The 21285-nt window shown below is 36.9% G+C and overlaps 1 protein-coding gene across 19 annotated transcripts in view; it reads right to left on the bottom strand.

The window, feature by feature from the left end:
* Positions 1–21285, bottom strand: part of LOC135212647 (calcium-dependent secretion activator-like) — a 1046064-nt gene that overhangs the window by 587532 nt on the left and 437247 nt on the right. The window lies entirely within an intron of this gene.

The following is a 21285-nucleotide window of genomic DNA, read 5'->3' as shown; positions in this document are numbered from 1 at the left end:
CTACCTTCCCTCCCCACAACTGCCACCGCCATCATTACCACCGCCGCCATCATCACCACCGCCATCATCATCACCACCACCGCCACCACCATCATCACTTTAATCTCAAACTGCTTCGTCATCACTTTCTTCGTCGTTTATTCGAAGTCGCCCCTCCCCTTAGCACTATAGTACCTATTTCCATTCCACCCCCTCAACGCCCCCTCCCCCTCCTCCCTTATCCAACCACCCACAAGACCCATTCCCCCCAATTCCACCTCACCACATCTCTCGTCCTATCTGGTGGCTTGGAGTCTTGGGGACAAACGGAATTGGGACGGAGCAAGTTGTCATTTCCTGCCGCGCGGCATGAGAAGGATTAAGGCAGTCTCTCCCCCTCACAAGGACAACCCAGGAGTCCTGCCATCACCACGTCCTCCTCCTCCTCACTCCTCAGGGACTCGACACACACCATCAACCCTTACCGACACTTCAACTTCTTCCTCGGGGCAGCTCTCTCTAAATCCACTCTCATCAGGCTTGGCTCTCAGGGAGCCTCCCACTTCTGGGATGCTGATAATGCTCTCCCGAAGGACATCTGTCTAGCTGTCAGCGTCTGATTGATCCTACGTTCTAGTTTTTGTTTCTCTCAATCTTTTCCCATGATTGCCAGAGAGAGAGAGAGAGAGAGAGAGAGAGAGATTCTCATACTTCGCAACACATGGCTGTCATATATACTTCTAATAAAGACAAAAATATTGGAAACTAACCGAAAAAAAATTCACTAGTAGATAAACGAAAACGTCACTGTATTCATAGAAAAAAAATATTACTAAACCGAAGCCTTTCACAATAACAATTCTCTCTCACTTAAAAATTTATATGTGTATACACACACCCATATATATATATATATATATATATATATATATATATATATATATACATATAAATGAGAAAGTGTTTGTGGGTTTGTTTGTCTGTTTGTATGAGCGCTATACAAATCCAAATTTCTTGGCCGATTTTGACGAGATTTTAAATATAGGTCAATAGCAAATCGGGAAAGGTCATGATGCACAGAATCAAAATCCGACCATTGGTTGAGTAAAGGGAAGTGGGGGTGCGTGTGTGGGAAGGTGGTGAAATTTAATTCAGCCCCAACGGGCAGAGAGAGAGAGGAGAGAGAGAGAGAGAGAGAGAGAGCGAGAGAGAGAGAGAGAGAGAGATTTATCAGTGGCCATTCAGAGTACCCAGGCAGCGCCGGGTTGGTCAGCTAGTATTATATATAAATAAATATATATATACATATATATATATATATACAAACACATGCATTCATATATATTATATACATACACATACACGCACACACAATAATAAAACAAAGCTTAAAGGAAACGCCATATCTTAGTCCACTTGTCAATTCTCGGGATCTCTTGGGTTATCGAGCATCGGACCGCAATCAGGAGTCTGGCATATCAGGCATTCAACACACACTTCCAAACTATTTCACTTCATTCCGGCGTAAATACCTAACTCCAATTTCCTGTCTGCATTGCCCCCTCTTCCCCTTCCGAGGCGTGAATACCAAACCTTATCCCCACTCAAAGATTCAACGGGAGTCCTCCCTCCTTAGGAATCCGACTTCATAGTTCTTATCTTTACGAACCCTGAAGAAGTAAAGTCGGGCTTTCCCTCTTCGTGGGAACAAGAATTCATCAAATTGAAAATAAAAGTGTCTTTACTCTGCTATCCTTAACACATTTTTCACAAAGATATAAATGAAAATCACTGAAAATAAATTAGACACCTTCACAAAGATATAAATGAAAACCACTGAAAATCAATTAGATACCTTCTTCACAAAGATGTAAATGAAAATAACTGAAAATAAACTAACCAATGTCTTTTAATATTAGGACACCGCGAGAGTTCTCAATAGCAGTTACTTTATCGCATAGAAAATTTTATTGAATAAAATAGAATATGGAATTTTGGGCAAAGGCCAAGAGCTTGGATCTATGAGGCCAATCAGCGCTGAAACAGAAACTGACAGTAAAAATGGTTTAAAGGTGTAACCATTATTATGATAGGATGGAAACTAAGATGAAAGAAAGAGAATATGAATGAAGGTTCAGTAAAAGGAATGGAAGCGGTTGCAGCTAGGGGCTGAAGGAACGCTGCAAAGAACCTTAAACAATGCCTAAAATTCATGCGGTGCACTGAGAGCACTAACATCTCCCCTACCCCCTCTTCTATTTGAATTTCAACGAATCTTTCCATAAAATTAATAGAGTAAAGGCCAATTAAACAAAGAATATATCACGCCATTTTTCTCACGAATAAAGACTTCATAAAGTTCGCGACCGCGATCTGGAGAAACCTGACATATAACTATAATTATAGGAAGAAAATTCTTTCATGTCTCAACTCTGTCTCTTGAATTCTCGGTAGAAACAAGGAAGTGCGTCGACAAACAAACGAATAAAAACCATAAACGTCATCCCTACAAACAATCAAGCAAGAAGGAATGGTTCTTCCATGTTGTCTGGGTAGGTTTTCAGTGAGTGGAAGACGACAACGCTAAAACTTGTGGAGAAAAAAAGAATTCTTACAAGACTTCTCTTAGAATATCCTTCCAGAATTCTTTCAAGAATTCTCTTAGAATATCCTTCCAGAAATCTTTCAAGACTTCTCTTAGAATATCCTTCCAGAATTCTTTCAAGACTTCTCTTAAAATATCCTTCCAGAATTCTTTCAAGAATTCTCTTAGAATATCCTTCCAGAATTCTTTCAAGAATTCTCTTAGAATATCCTTCCACAATTCTGTTAAGTCTTCTCTTAGAATATCCTTCCAGAATTCTTTCAAGACTTCTCTTAGAATATCCTTCCAGAGTTCATTTAAGACTCTCTTAGAATATCTTTCCAGAATTCTTTTCACCCTCTTTTAGAATATCCTTCCTGAATCCTTTTTAACACTTATCTTAGAAAATCTTTCCAGAATTCTTTTTAAGACTTCTCTTACAATATCGTTCCAGAATTCTTTCAATAATTTTCTTAGAATATCCTTCCAGAATTCTTTCAAGAATTTTCTTAGAATAAACTTCCATAATTCTTTTAAGAATTCTCTTGGAATATCCTTCCAGAATTCTTTCAAGACTTCTCTTAGAATATCTTTTCAGAATTCTCTTAAAAAATCCTTCCAGAATTTTTTCAAGACTTCTCTTAGAATATCTTTCCAGAACTCTTTTCAGACTTCTCTTAGAATATCTTTCCAGAATTCTTTTCAGACTTCTCTTAAAAAATCCTTCCAGAATTCTTCTTAAGACTGTCTTAGAATATCTTTCCAGAATTCTTTTTAAAAACTTCTCTTATAATATCTTTCCAGAATTCTTTTCAGACATCTCTTAGAATATCTTTCCAGAATTCTTTTCAGACATCTCTTAGAATATCTTTCCAGAATTCTTTTCAAAATTCTCTTAGAATATATATCCAGAATTCTCTTAGACTATCTTTCCAGAAATCTTTTCAGACTTCTCTTAGAATATCTTTCCAGAATTTTTTTCAGAATTCTCTTAAAATATCTTTCCAGAATTTTTTTCAGAATTCTCTTAGAATATCTTTCCAGAAATCTTTTCAGAATTCTCTTAGAATATCGTTCCAGAATTCTTTTTAAGACTTATCTTACAATATCTTTCCAGAATTCTTTTCAGACTTCTCTTAGAATATCTTTCCAGAATTATTTTAAGACTTCTCTTATGACATCTTTCCAGAATTCTCTTCGAATATCTTTCCAGAATTCTTTTCAGACTTCTCTTATGACATCTTTCTCGAATTCATTTCAGAATTCTATTAGAATATCTTTCCAAATTCTTTTTAATTCTTCTCTTATGATATCTTTCCAGAATTCTTTTCAGACTCTCTTATGACATCTTTCCAGAATTATTTTCAGACTTCTTTTAGAACATCTTTCCAGAATTATTTTCAGACTTCTTTAGAATATCTTAGAATTTCAGAATCTTCCAGACCATTTTCAGAATGCTTAGACATTCCTTTCCAGAATATTTCCAGAATTCTTTTTTATTTTGAACCTTTTCCAGATTCTTTCGTTATTTTGACCTCTTCCAGAATTCTCAGGACCTTCTCTAATGACATCTTTCCAAAATTTTTTTAAGACTTCTTCTCTTAGAATACCTCTCCAGAATTCTTCTAATACTTCTCTTAGAATATCTCTCCAGAATTCTTTTAATACTTCTTTTAGAATATCTCTTACCCTCTCATGACGTCGGAAACATTAAAGAAAGGGAAGCGAAAACACGAGCCTAAATTTCCTTTACACCGGAAATATTTCGCAATGTATATTACTTATTACTCCAATCATATATGAATCCCATAAGGATATTACCGTCAAAATTTTCCTTTCCTTCCAATATATCTCCATTCCAAACGAAGATTTTTTTATACACAATTGCAGAAGAGTTTACTTAATAAAGGTATTCTAAATATAACTTTACTGATTTATATAGAAATAAATAAAAAAAAATTGCCCAAACTCTTCTCTGATATCCAGTGCTAAATTTTTTTTCACCGAGAGAGAGAGAGAGAGAGAGAGAGAGAGAGAGAGAGAGAGAGAGAGAGAGAGAGAGAGAGAGAGAGAGTCCTCCTAGCAAGTTATTTGAAATCATGCAAATAGTATGCAAACTAGCACTAGGAATTTATTCTCGTAAAAAGAAATCTCGAAATATTAAGCCCCAAGATATAAAACTCCGAGGAATGAATAATTTATAGCCGCCCTTAAACTCGCCTGTGCGCAGCCACTAGCCCGAGTCTAGGAGTCTAGGGGAAGAAGTAGTAACAGGGAAAAAATAAAGCTAGAAGTGGGGAGAAGGACACAAAAACTGTATAATGTGTATAATGTATTATTCATAAAAATTAGGCCTTTTTATCCTCAAACAAACACACACAATATATGGGAAACGTTCAGTCTTGTTAAAACAGTTTCGGTGGATCTACATTGAGTGGAGAACAGAATAAATGCTAACACACACACACACACACCACACACACACACACACACACACACACACACACACACACACATACACATTATAGCATATAGATAGATAGAGATATATAGATATATCTATATATATATATACTATATATATATAGATACATATAGATATATATATATATATATATATATATATAGATATACGTATACAGATATATATATATATATATAGACTATATATATATACACACACACACACACACATATATATATATATATATAATATATATATGTGTGTGTATATAATATGTGTAGATATAACACAATGATATACACAACATTATATTGTGTATATATATATATATCACAACCAATAATATATATATATATATACGAGAACAATATATATTACATATCTTAAATATATTAGATATATAGATAGATATATCTATATATATATAGTATCTAATATCATATATATAATATATACATAGTTACATATATATATATATATATATATATATATATATATATATATATATATATATATACCACACACACACACACACACACACACACACAACACACCATATATATATATATATATATATATATATATACAGAGAGAGAGAGAGAGAGAGAGAGAGAGGAGAGAGAGAGATAGAGAGAGAGAGAGAGAGAGAGACGGAGAGAGAAGAGAGAGGAGAGAGAGAGAGAGAGAGAGAGAGAGAGGGCGAGAGAGCTTTATCCTGATCCACATTTTGTGTTCTTAGCTGGGGCATAAAACTGACGGAAGATAAGTATAATTTTAAATTTTTCTTAATTATGATCCCAATCCTCTGTAGGAGGGAGGTATTTTTAATTTTAAAATGGTAAAGCTCTTCTTATCGAAAAATGAAGCTCTCCAAAATAACTATATTTTCATGGTATTTCTCCTTTATATGAGCGCAAAGTATCGATTAAATAAAACTGTGTTTATCCAGGGATTATGGACCACCAGATATTTTTCAACTCTTGAATGATGGATAAGCGAAAAGTAGAAATTTGGTATGACATGTATTTAAATGACAAACTTTTAATGTAATCTGTGTTTTTCCTCGGCTACAAACATACACATTCATAAACAGTTCCTCGCGCAAAACCGAACCTCTCTGTTAATTGAGTCAATTATGTTGTTGCCAAAAATATAATAATTCACCTGACAAGACGTACTACTTCGATAAGACACGAAATGGAGTTATTACGTACATGACTATATACAAACCAGAGCGTCTGAAATCAATCAAGAGCTACTGCAGCTGTCGTTAAGATATAATCGAAACCATTCCTCCTACAGATAAGAATATTTCACTATAAGCTGACTTTTTACCTTAGACTATACTCTGTTTTTTTTTTCATCTGTCCATCCGCCTGTGGTGTTTTTGTAAGGTAACAATGCGTCCCGGGCTTTAGATAGTTACATTCAGCTCACATTCAACGATTATAATAATATCCTATTTCGAATATTAACGGTGTAATTCGCATACAGTAAATTATTAAAACACTTTTCAGTTGCAAATGTACACCCAGATATCCTTTTATTTACCTAAAACTTACAAATAGCGTAACTATCTAAAGCCCGGGACGCAGTGTTACCATATGGAAACACCACAGGGGGGGTGGACAGATGGAAATAAACAGAGTATAGTTATACTCACAAGCAATATGAGCTCCAAGTAGAACAAATACAAAAATATGCAGTGAATTGGTGTGAAGAAGATTATATCCTGTCCATTTCCATCGACAAATATGAACTGTTCTAAGTCTCGTCCATTTTCAACCTATTTGAAGAGCCTGATAAACGGAAGCTTAAAAGTACCCAGGTTTCCCAGTATGCGTTTCTCTTACATACACATTTTTTCACAGCGGAAAACGAGAACTAAGAGAATGAGGCCCTTAGTGACCACCAAATATATATAGTATATTTAAATTAAATAAATATATATATAGAGAGATAGAGAGAGAGAGAGAGAGATGAGAGAAAGAAGAGAGAGACGAGAGGAGAGGCAGAGAGAGAGAGAGAGAGAGAGAGAGAGAGGTTTTTAACGAAAGAAAAAAAAAACTTGGGCATTCACGGGCCACCAAAACAAACGTTCTAATAAACCCATATGATACAGGCTTCTAGAGTCCACCAGAACCAAGCATTTAGCCATCGTTCAACAAAGAAATCATCCGCAATTTAGCAAGATATGGGAACAGATGGTAATTACAAAGGAAGGTGAAATAGTATGAAAAAAAAGTCACTTAGCATAAAGAAGATGAAAGAGCAAATCTTACTAAATCTAAGTATACATATAATGAAGAAATAATATTACGTTCGAAAAAGTTGAAGGAACAGGCCATGGCAGCCACTTCAAAACGAACCTGGAGGAAAAACTTAATAGGAGAAATTTCGAATTAACCCGGTTGGTCAACCAAACTTTCCCATGAAGTGCCACAGCAATACCACGAACGAATCGCATGGAATTTTAGTTTAAAAATAAATAAAATGGCTTCCTTCAAACTACTTCCCGTCTTCAAGATGCAGAAAAAAGAAGAAAAAGAAAAAAACAACAGTGAGCAAACAAGCTACAATCAAACGAAACCAACATATCCCGTGAGACACGAAATGGCTGAACAATAAGAAACCCGACTAGACGACATCCCGCAGAAAAATGGAAAGACCAAACCGTGAAGAGAGAGAAAGACCCCTAATGAAAAATACCTCACGAGTCTTCGCACTTTAATGAGAAAATACCGAGAGTCTAAGGAGGTGCAAGTGATGAAGGTCAAGATGACAAATAGGAGTTATTGTGAAATAGGGTCATGCACTTTTCACTCTGGCTAACTTAAGCAACCAAACTATTCATCATTGTGATGGTCAATCTTCCATTCTAGAGAAATCTTGTCTACAGGATGTTAAGGAAAACTTATTTTATATGCGTTTCTTGGGTGTTAAAGTGGAATTTAAGAGGGAAATATATAAGTTATAAAATCTGAGGGCTTACGATCTGCTGTGGAGGAATAGTTAAAACTAAAGTCTTTTTTCATAAAATAAAAATGTACACAACATCCACATTTTGGCAATAAATAAACCTAACTGGAAGTCCTGAACTGAGAGAGAGAGAGAGAGAGAGAGAGAGAGAGAGAGAGAGAGAGAGAGAGAGAGAGAGAGAGAGAGAGAGAGAGAGGATAATCCTTTAGACTGGACTGGATTGGATTATAAGATTTAAGCTTGAAAGCCAAGCGCCGGCAATATGGCCGTACGTCGCCTTCCATTAGGGAACCCGATTCTCAAAGTAACGCAGAGAAACAGTTAAAAGACACACACACACACACATACACACACAGCTCACCAAGCTGTTAAACTTCACACGAATAAAGTTGCCTAAAATTTGCATGGAAATGGGTTCAGTAAAGATAGGACGGCAGCTTTTGAAAGGGTCTTGGCACAAAGGACTGAATTCCCCATATAGGAGTAACCGAGTAGCCAAGGTAAGATAATGCCATAGATAATAATTACCATGATACATAAGATGAGCAATACGTAGCAGTAATCAAAATATATGCAAAAACAACAATAGCATGACTGGGCCTCATTTTTAGGAGTAAAAAGCTGCTCATGCTGCTGGATTTTGATGTTCAAGATTGACTCTGACTCAGCGCATCGGGAGAGAATAATCATGACACTGACTATTGTCAAATTTGCTTTCCCTGAGAAAGCAACTTCATTTAGAAAAATAATTGTCAACGAACCGTATTTCTTTAAGCTCTTTAAATCGCCTGTAGTCCGTCATTCTTCAGAAAATTCCCAGAAATAAAAGAGGCTTCACTAAGCGCACCAAACGACTTGAGAAGACAATCTCTGTCCTTCCCCTGTCCTTCATAGTTTCAAAGTATTTTGTCTTGTGTTACAAAGGAAGTGGATTCCCCCCAAAATTGAAAGATTGCGTTGTTATTCCGCTCGCGTCCTGACTAAGTTCATTAACGCTGCAATATTCAGGTAAGAAAATACCGGAAGCTATAACAATAAGAGTCCTCTTGTTTACACACCAACAGAATTGTTTTTATAGATCGTGCCAAAGATGTATGGAAAGGACAACAATGGAGCTGAAATATCCTTATCCAAAAACATCATAATAATAGTTCTAATATTTCTTACGGGAAACACCAGAATAGGGCTTAATCCATTTCTAAGTATTCAACATTGCAGAATCTTAGAAGCAGAGAAAACTTAACAACCTATTCAGCTGCAATCTGGAAGGCCATCGCACAGGTAACAACAGAAGCATTCCGAGTAAGAAAGCGACGGCAAAACTCCAGACACGCGACTAATTAGACAGGTTTTGACAGCAACAGTGCCAATTAAGAGTGCTCTGTAATTGCCCTGGTTGGAGTTACTATCTACGGGGGCCATAATTAACATTGCTCCTTTATGTCGTCATTCTGAAGGGACCTCTCATTATGTTACTGACACTTATTTTCACGCGGATTAAAAAGTCTTGAACGCGGTTTCCTCTGCCCAATGTTCACATCTTTAATCTCGTACCCTTCCAGACACGAGGGGAAGAAATCACAATATGTTTACCACTTCGGAGGCCCAAAGACCCCGCCACTTGGCTATTGGGAAGCCTTGGATCTTTGAAATTAATGCTGACAATTTCTCCTTTACATAAGCTATTTATGGTCAGATGAACTGAATTACATATTCATTCTTGAAATGTAATCTGTCAACGGAGCAATCATAATCATCAGCATGGACCTAATGACCTGAAAGGTCACAATTTACTGCTGCTTTTTGTCCATATAGCCGATTATTTAAAAGAAGTCTTAAAGTCTCCAAAATGACTGGAAAAATGTTTGAAAAGACCGACACTCCCGGATTGGAACGCTCGAATTAATATGTAAATTACCATTTTGTAAATACACATTTAGTGGAAATATGAAATCTGCAATGCGCATTATTTGTCTTTTTTGTGGAATGTATGTATGTATATATATTTTAGGGCTTGTGCCTTGTATGATAAGGCGCCCTATGAGGTAATGTTAGACTTGCGATAATCTTACGCTAAGTCGGTTGGTATTGCACTTCCATCTTCAATGGAGTGTCTTGGGGTTTGTAGATCACTTACGAAGTCGGTATTATCTTCTTGTTTATGACGACGATGTGTTAAACTCATGATGATTCGGTGAGGAGGTTCTTGTAGAAAACACGAAGTATAAAAATATATATATTCTTCTGAAGTTTTACATGGTGAAGATCAGGTATGATTGTACAAGTCTTCTAATAACGATAGCTTGATCGCTTCTGCCAATGATGATGGCTAATTCTATTCCTCTACATGATAAAGCTTAGGTAAAGAGGTACAGGTCTTCTAATGACGATAGCTAACTCTGTTCTGCTCCCTTCTACATCTCTGTTACAAGTTATGAAGGAAGCAGATAGTAGCTCGAACATATGAACATACAATCAAATGACATAGTTACATACGAACACACAATCAAATGAGACACGCTACAGATCACGTAGGCCGTTTGAATTATAGGTCGCGGTAGTTGTCTCAAGCAGGGAGCTTGGACTAATGTTTATAAACAATTGAATGACTACAGGTGACGGCATGTTATCTTAGCGTCTCTAGTCTGATCACATTCCTGCAAGCAATCTGGTTGACCTCTTTAGTTTTAGTCTTTTATATATATGGACTAACATTCCATATTTTTATTATGTAAACACTTACATATATACATAAATCTTATATATATATATAATATATATATATATATATATATATATATATATATATATATATATATATATATATATGATGAGAGAGAGAGAGAGAGATAATCATGCACAAACATCATCCCTTTGACTGCATAAAAGTTATCCCTAAAACTTAAAGGAGAAGTGAAGTGAATATGTGGCCTCCATACAGTTTTAATGACCACAATTAAAGCATCTTGATGTGCCATAAAGGACACTAACGAGAGAGAGAGAGAGAGAGAGAGAGAGAGAGAGAGAGAGAAGGAACCTCATGAATCTATCGTGTAATTTATACGCCGCTGCCAAAGATCCGATAAATAGAGAAAAGGCGATACAAGACCAGAAACGAGATCATATTCAGGCACAAGACTCATTAGGGAATATTTGCTACAATAAAACCGACTCCCTCCAAAGTCATATTAACTTGAATGGAATTAAATTAGCTGCCATTCCCATAAAATCTTTAATCTCTTTAATTAAAAAGTGGACATCGATCCCGGACCAAAGAGTGCTTAATTAAACATCCACATCAAGTAATTGCATTTGATATTTAATGAAACTATCATAATTACACCCATTAACGTCGCGATTATCTCAATTAACTTTTTTTTTCTATTTCATTTCAAGCGGAGGCGCCGGTAATCAAACCTATTACCATTTTTAGGCGCATTTCAGCGCCATGATCTGTTGTCGTTATATGTCAGGCCTCTGAGACTCATTTTCACCTGGTAAAGGAAAATGTAGCTTTTTCCCACTAAAGGTAATGATGATCGACAATAGGGAAGCGTTTTGACATTTGTTTTTTCAGTTGGGCATTTCAGAGAGAAGGGCGATTTCCTTACATGGAATACCTTCCCGTCCCCCTCACCCCCCCAAAAGAAATCTGTAAAAACACGTAAAGTTAACATCTCCCGTAGATTAAAAATTATGTCATCAATGCTTTCAGAGAGAGAGAGAGAGAGAGAGAGAGAGAGAGAGAGAGAGAGAGAGAGAGAGAGAGAGAGAGAGATTGACGGGACAATGCAAATATATCTTTTAATAGTAAAGAGCTACTTTCAACAGCAAAAACGTTGGGTATCGAAGAGAGAGAGAGAGAGAGAGAGAGAGAGAGAGAGAGAGAGAGAGAGAGAGAGAGAGATATGCTATGCGACACTAAATAAACCTGCCACCGTAACGAAAACTTTCCGACTTCAAGAAAGGAATAAAGTTGTACGGCTCAACACTCCAGAATAATGAGTCATAAGCCATAGGCAAACGAATCTCCCCACTTCAATTTTGATGCATAATAAATATAAATCCAGGAAATCATTTTAGCTCTCTTGACCATGAAATGGTCTTTGGAGAAAAAAAAACTCGGACTGATAGTTGGATTCCGCAATATTTATGTTTAAACTTTACCTTTCTTAAGGCGAGAATGAAACCATAAAATCACGGAGAAAAAAAAAGAGTAAGGTAACTGTGACAATAAAGAAGCTAGGAAAGAGAATGAACCCCTTTGGCTTCGTTCCAGTAAATTACAATATTATCGTCAATGTGTCTCAACACACTTCTTATATAAACAGTAAACGAAAAAGACTACTAAAGTAAAGAGGTTTTACGCTAAACCGTCATCCGAAGACAAACGATAAATGTTAGTCTCCCAAGAGGAAGGTCACATGTTATTTCCTTACTTTACATGTTATTTCCCGTACAAGAGACAGTGAATTATGGTTCAGATCCTATTATTTACCCGTTCATGGTTTTGTGAGACAACAACCCTAATGTCTCCCAAAACGAGGCATTGGTGTCTGTAAGCTTGCGTAAGGCATTGATTTTTTTCACACAATATTTCCTAAAATGTAAACAATATAAATTCTTAAGACTCACTGGAAACCTAACTTCCACAAATTTTTTGCCAAATTTACAAGAACTTTTCATAAACTATAAGAAAATATAACCCGTACAAACTCTTACGTATCAGGGTAAATAAGGCGTTAAGTCTTCAAAGACACGATTCATCCAAAGCAAATGTGAATAAGACTGGAATATCCCTATGAGTCAGTGTCATTCAGCATCAGGCACTGTGAATCACTGGCTCGTCCAGATGATTCACTTTTGTGCTCTCCATAAATGTAACCGCAGGAGCTGCCGAGCGGGGTTTCCAGTTTCAAGTACAAAAGAACGTTGATGTTTGTGTCTTTCAAATGTACCGTATGTAGGAATCACTTTATCTGCGGGCGTTTCTAACCAAGCACGAATATAAATAATTAAACACACCAGACAAATACAAGTATTTTTTAAAGTGCTTTTACTGAACATCTGGCGACTTTGATCTTTCAAGTTTTCAGGCAGACGTTCTGATAATACTGTTAAGAGCTTACATTACAAATAATTCTGGCAAAGTTCATTTTTCCTGCTGTTATCAAGTGCCTGTACATTTTGCCTTCCATTCCAACACACTTATTTGTGGCACTATCATGGAAGCAATATTCACTTGGCTCACGGCTCTCTCTCCCAACTAGTTCTGGCGTCTCTTTGGGGCCTTGGATTTCAGTTTTGGAATATTCGAGAAGATCTGTAAGTATTCGCGGTATCTAACTGTCTCGACTTCGAGGCGCTTGTGCTGTGACCAAGTGCATAAACATGAGTTCATTAAACCTTTCCGTATTCTGAGAGCTTATTATAGCACGGGCCGAGCTCATTCCTTTCCTGGAACCTTGGAAGGAGTCAGAAGAGATTTGGACTTGGAATATGGACTTGGAATGGGCTCATTATTCGCTTGTAACTTATGAATAACTATAACCGGGATTAAAACAAACACACTACGCTGGAAGATAATTTACCTTTTCCAATTTGAGATTTATATACATTAAGCAGAACTGTACTCCACTGTTAATGCACATTTAAATCAGATGTTGGACATCGTAAAAAATAAGGTGTCATCCCACCACTCATTGCTTTTACTCTCTATTCGAGCTTTCCTGCACTAACATATTCCCTGTCTCCATATCCCTACTCTGGAACTTTATTTCTCCAACTTCTGTATCTTTAATCCTAGACAATTTCTTTATCCATCTTTTGTACATAGTAGACTTTCTTTATCCTTTCATCCTTACCAAACTCCATCGCTACATTCACACCCCTGTGCCTTTCTCAAATCTGAGCTTCCACTTATATTAACTTTTCCATCAACTCTAATAACGATCAGATACACCTCCAGCCACTCATATTCTCAACATAACTCCTCCAACTTGCTTTTTATCCACTATATATAGTGTGCATTTATATATATATATATATATATATACACACACACACACACACACACACACACACACACATATATATATATATATATATACATAAATATATATATATATATATATAATATATATATATATATATAAAATAAAATTTATATATAAGCTAGAAACTCTTTTCCTCGTAATTTTTTCTTTCCCAAGCGTAAGTGCGTGTTTTCTTTCTTTCTTTTTTTTTTCTTACTGTGCGTAATTTGGGCAAACTTTCCCTCGTAAGAGAACCAACTGTTCCTAACACTGTTGTGTTCTAGAAAATAATACAGAAGCTCACACACAAACTGTAGACATACGCAGCTAACTTTCACCTCTCAACTCCTAATCTGGACTGACTTGTACTTTAACTTCTTAATTCGCATTGGGATTCTATTCACTATCATCGATAATAACTTTCTCAAATATCCTTCAGCCAAACAACAGATTTACACGAGAGAGAGAGAGAGAGAGAGAGAGAGAGAGAGAGAGAGAGAGAGAGAGAATTTCTGTCGTTGTCACTACGGCACTTCATTCTTTGGAAGCTGTCTCAGATCGTATAAGTTATCTTTAATTGCTAAATCGATTGTAAGCGTTATCTAAATATTAATAAAAACAATAACATCAGTTGTGAGACGACAACCCATCAATAACCTCACGTCTTCTCTGAGAAAATAATGATTAAAATATACTCCCATTACCATTGTGCAACGTAACTTCCACCTGCCACGACACGCATACACTTAACATTGCCACCAAGCAGTGACCGAGCTATTTAGAGTAACAGGTCCACCTACAAATGACCAAAGAACAGAAGGTAACACCATCCTCGTCGTACACGAGAGGGCTCTTCGCATTCGAGGCGCTGTTAATTAATAGTTTTGGCCAAGTATTGGATGGGGATGGGAACTATTGAAGGCAGGTAATAACCTGTCAATGGACGACAAGACCGAGAGAATATGCGTTAAACAGAAACTCACTTCGCAGCAGAAATGAATAGAGAGAACTTGCATCAAGGCGCCGCTGCTACATCGCCGCGACCAAACAAATACTTAGGTATTCCTCATGCCTCCGCTCTAGCTCTCTCTCTCTTTCGCTATTTATACTTTCAAAACAACTATCTATCTATCTACCTACCAATCTAAAGGTATATGTACACACGGACAGGAATGAGAAAACGCACACGCAAACAAAGTGGGTATTCATAAAGGTATATGTACACACGGACAGGAATGAGAAAACGCACACGCAAACAAAGTGGGTATTCATAGTAATTTCATTGCCACGCAAATATAATTTTGGTAGACAGATAATTAAGGCTCTAGGATACAGCCATCCCACACCGCCACACGATGCTGGCATAATCCCACGGGAAACTTACATCATGTCAGAAACTATTCTTGCCACTGCTAAATCCTACGGGAACCGCGCGAAGGAAAAGTCTTCTTTATGGTGACGTAATAGTAAAATGTTTAAAGCTGTAACTGCTCTCATTCCTTATCCCACGGTCCCGCCAACGGAATGCCTTATTTATCGCACCTTCAGTAAGCAGTGATAACCCACGGATTATGGATTAGGCCCAAAAAGGACCACTGTGGAAGTCTTTCCAGATATTGGGGGCCTAAGCCAAACAAATAACCTGAGGAAATCCCTTCGTAATTCTTCTTTACTCTTTGTTCGTATTACTTATCGCATATTCTGTTAGGGTACCTTTTCATATTCTATGCAATATGTTTATATGGATGAAAATAAAACAGATGTATTAAGATAAGAAAAACTTTGTTGTATTTATCAGGAACCTTTCATTATATATCAGACACCGAAATTAGTGGCAAAAAAAAATTCAGTTTATACTAAATATGAAAGCCGTCACTATCGAATGATGAGCAGTGTCAGACCAAAACTGTACTAAAACTCTAAACAAGGGACATAATTCAAAGTTATCTAAATTATCATGATGCTATATTAATGTGAATGCACACAGACACACAGACACAAAAATATTATATATTACAAATATAATTATAAATCATGATGATACTTTCTCTGGTCTTTATTTAAACAGATCTTGAAACATTTGAATCACCTACGTATGCATTTATTCAATTGCATTCCACATAAGTAAATGAAAAGTTTTTATTACAAAATGGCCAACAGTTTCGCCCTCCAAGAAGAGGTCCATTGGAGGACGAAACTGTTGGGCATTTTCTGAGAAAAACTCTTTTCCATTTTCCTATGTGGAATACAATTGATTTAACATATCTTTGTTACCAGTACTGCATGTATATATGTATCACTTGCCAGCTTCCGCTTTATCTGAATTGCAAAATCTCTGCTTCAGGTGAACTGACGAAAGATCTGTGACTTCATATCCCAGAGCACCTAAGTTCGAAACATTCTTCTATCTCTCTATTTCAGAGGAGCAGAAATAAAACGAAAAAATGCTCCAATCTTTTCTCTCTATTTTCTTCGTCTCGCAGCGCACACCTTCCAAGGGAGAGACGCACATAACAGCGTCAGTTGTCGGAATAAATTTCAATGCTTTATCTATTTTCCAGCCATTCTCCGATTACGACACCGACCTGACTGAACGTTTTAGATATCGGGAGGCTTTTCAACATTCAGCACTTTTACTGGAGATATATCATAAAATTAAAATAGTGTTTATAGCAAGAGTTATTACTAAGGGCTAATGTTTAGATTAAAAATCTGCTAAGGTGTATATCATCACCCTTTCATGAGTGGTTACGTTTGGACCATACTAGATCTCGTACATTCTACAATGACTGGTACCGAGACCTGGAAAGAGAAGGCACTCCGAGGAGAGTTCAAATATATAAAAAAGCCAAAAATACCTTACAGAACGGGAAAAAGTACTTATGCAAGGATTATAAGGCTGGAAACAAAAGTTCACATTGTTAAGAACGGGTTAATTAGCCCGGCAGGCGTGCTGTAGTAAAATAACAGGAAAGGAACTTGAGCAAGGATTCTTAATAATCTGGGAATTTTCCTTATAATGTCAGCAACAATAAACAACTCATTGTAGCTAACTTCAGTGAGTAAAAAAGGCAACCAAGTGGCGTAACATATATGTACATACATACAACATACCAATACATATATATATATCATATATATATATATATATATATATATATAAATATATTTATATATATAGATATATATATATATATATATATATATATATATATATATATATATACACACACACACGTGTGTATGTGTGTGTGTGTGTGTTTACAAAAATCACAGTAGATGCAAGTGACTTCATTAAATAAGCGAATACAACAGGAAAATGATAGGCAGAAATCCAAGCACTTTCGTCTTTACTAAGACATTGTCACACGCTCACTCTTGCCACTGACCACCCCAGGACCAGTCTCTCTCACATTACTGGCCTGTTCCCGCTGGGGGTGTGGGGTGGGAGAGCTATCAGTGCACCTCATGCGGTGCACTGAAGGCATTACTTAAGGTTCACTGCAGCATCCCTTCGGCCCCTAGCTGCAACCGCTTTCATTCGTTTATTGTACCTCCTTTCAAATTCTCTTTCCTCCATCTCCCTTTCTACCTTCCCCTAACAATCGATTTATAGTGCAATTGCCTTGAGGTTTGCCTCCTGTTATACATTTCAAACCATTTTAATATCAGTTTCCGTTTCAGCGATGAATGGCCTCATAGGTCTCGGCATTTGGGCTTTGGCCTAAATTCTTTGTTCTATTCTACTCCTGGTCTGTATGTAGATTAAAGGTAATGTTGGTTCGTGCCTTGCGACGATGAGGAACAGCCCGGACCAGGGTCAGGGCATCTTGTCTAGACTCTCCCTTAAAACTGCCATTTTTATGGTATTAGTCATTTGGCCTTAAATAAGATTGGTAAATGCATTAAAAACAAAAAACAAAAAAGCACAGCATAACGGTTTCAAACTTTGTCTGTCTAACTATCTAACTATTGCACACACACACACGAACACACATCTAAACACACAAACTATATGTCGTCATTTAGCGTCTACGTGTGAATTCGCCACATACTATTAATGCTATATAACCTCAAGGAGCGAACGTCTTAATGGAGAGAACATAATGGTCAGGTAATAACGAGGTAGACTGGAAAGCCAATTTAGCCCTGGAATGGGGGCTAAGGGCTGTCTCTCGACATCTGGAGCGCTGTTGACACCCACCCTGAACGCCCCTAATGGCTTTGTAAAAGGAATATAATCACGTCGTAACATCGGCGTGAGATTCACCAGCGCCTCTCCTTCACAATTACATACAGCGATGCCTTAAGGGTGATAATGGCGGCCGCTATGGGAAAGGGAGGGAGGGAGGGAGATCATGCATAAACCAGAAGGCCATGCAACCGGAGATGTCCCGATGCTAGTAAATGAATAAACAGTCTGTTGAGAGAGAGAGAGAGAGAGAGAGAGAGAGAGAGAGAGAGAGAGAGAGAGAGAGAGGTTAATAATTTACAAGTAAAAAATACGCCAAAGTTTCTTCGGCGCAGAGGAGTAGTCTGTACAACGTATAATGCATTATGAAACTTTCAGCCACCGCTAATGAAACTCTCAACCGGCAGTGGTGACTGTTATTGCGGTGCCAGACGCACGATCCTGACAAACTTTAAGCTAAAAAAAAAAAATTAAATAAACTACAGAGTCTACAGGGCTGGAATTTAGTATGTTTGATGATTGGAGGTTGCATGATCAACATAACAATTTGCAGCCCTTTAGCCTCTGTAGTTTTTAAGATCTGAGGGCGCACGGACAGACAAATATCCATCTCAACAGTTTTCTTTTACAAAAAAACTAAAAACTGTCAACTCCTTCATTATGATTCAAGCCGTATTTACGGTGCTGCGTGAAGTGTACATCAAAACATTTAACAGAAAAAATTATCTCACTTGGACTATTTGCCATCTGAGCGGTTCTGCTCCATTCCACAGGCATATAGTATTCAGTCATTAAAACATGATTACGAGAGATACTTAAAATGATGCTTTCTAACTGTACAATGGTATTAAATGGATGTGTTATGCATGTATAAGTGAGATCATGGGATAGTGACATTTATCTAAATAATATCAGCGCATTATTTCCAGAAAGCTAATAAACGAGATTGTACATTTACAAGAAACTGACTGGATATCATGAAAACAGGGAAGAGAAGTCTTGGAAGCCTTACTTTTAATATGGACACAAGGTCTTTCCTTGTCATCAATTCCAGCGCTTCAACTTGTACACTATCGTTAATTCTAACGTTGTCTCTTCCATTATCATAATGTATACTTGCAAAGTACAAGCACAGCAAACAAGTGGCAACGTGGTTCAATCATCGATGCACAGGAAATTATGCAAACAATTCGTGATAAAAGGCGACAGCAAAGACAAAAATTATATATATATATATATATATATATATATATATATATATACATAATCGTTGACTGTTGTCTACAGTTCAAGTAAAATGTTCACAACGTTCACTGTTTCGTTACACAGCGGTGTGAACACGACATATTTATGCCAGGAAACACTAGAGTGCACATTTAAAGACTTCCACGATAGGACATAACAGTAATGTAGAAACTACAAAACATGCAAGGCGCATGAACACCCAGCTGTATAATTCTCAGAGTAGTATTTACTTTCTGAAAGGAATAAAGAAAAAAATATTGCGATGCAATGCTGCAGCAAACTGAAGAGCACATACTTAGCAATGCTACGGTTTGGTCTAGCATCACTGCAAAAATATAAATAAAAAAATATGCACAGCGTGCACCACAGAAAAAATATTCATTCCAGTATACATGGTTTGGCACCACTGCATTGTAAACAATAAATAATCTTCTTAGTACGGCTGTAATGTCCTGTACACATTTCACAAAGTTGCAGGCTTGCACTCTAAAACATGAATTTTTTCTTCAACCGCAATACCAACCCTCAACTTTCATAAGCTGGCACTACTGCAATACACAAATTTCTCAACCTCCATAATCTTGCAACACTGCAAAAACCATTTACCGATTCCTTAATCTCGTATCAGTAAAACATGAATTTCAGACCCTTAGAAACCTAAGAAAGTTGGAACATTCACTTTACGATATCCACAGTCAGATATTATAATTAAAATTTTTTCCACATGAAATTACCTTGATACAACTTTCATGAATACCTTTCACATCGAAAATGTTTTGATACAACTACAGTAAACATTTCATAGTATCCTTGATGTAGCACCAGTACGATGCGGGATACTTCATTTATTCAATTCAGCCTCCTCCTTAAGTTCCTTAGCAGCTCTACCAAGCTTGGTGTTACGCGACTAGATTTACATAATCGGGTTTCACAATATTTACAGCCTACAGGAAGCGCCCAAAAGGCATGTGCTCAATAACTTTAGGCATAAAAGAAATCTGGATTTTGTCTTACTTTCTTGGACGTGTGCTGTGATACGGCAACTACAATTATTATTATTTTTCAATTGTAAAAATTTTTACTATTTTTAGCAAAACAAAATCTTCGATAGCTCCAGCCCAAGTTATAAACGACAGTTTTTGACTTGATGTATATTTCCAAAATATCAAACGCCCTGATGGGTTACTAAAGCATCTGTGGGACATTAAAATAATCCCCCCTTCCGAAGCTTCACATTACTTCAAAGAGTACCATAACACTGCACAATGCTCATGATATAATTCTTCGTCCATCAAAGAGATACGGTAAAAAAACATTCAACACGGACCATTCAAACTCAGGACAGTGATTACACAAAAGAGCCATTTTCCCGTCCTCTCTCTCTCTCTTGTTCCTGTAGGTATTCACAGGAAGAGGGAGTCAAAATCTGCCTACCTATCATTTCAAAACAAGGAAATCTACGAGGCCAAAAAGTCTGAAATGGAATTTCTGATGTCATTTCAAAGTTTTAACCGAATTTCCATCCAATTCTAACATTCAATGAGCCCACTCGCGATGGGCACGGCTATCAAGGCCAGGAATGGACACCAGCATTTTTCCAACTAAAAGTTAATGAAACGAAGTTACCCGGACGTTAAAGGAGAGAGACAGAGACTCTCGGGTATCCAGGATAGATCCACTTAAAGCACGTGTATTTAACGAGACATGAAACTGGAAATGGAAATGGAAACGCCGTTATGGAATACACACAGGCAGGAAAAGACATTAATATTGGAAAGGTTTCAAACGGGGTAATCCAGTCCTCTTT

This window comes from Macrobrachium nipponense, chromosome 41 (assembly GCF_015104395.2).
Source record: "Macrobrachium nipponense isolate FS-2020 chromosome 41, ASM1510439v2, whole genome shotgun sequence".
Lineage (NCBI taxonomy): Eukaryota > Metazoa > Arthropoda > Malacostraca > Decapoda > Palaemonidae > Macrobrachium > Macrobrachium nipponense.
The sequence above is the reverse complement of the archived record's forward strand: the minus strand, read 5'-3'. Positions and strand labels throughout refer to the sequence as shown.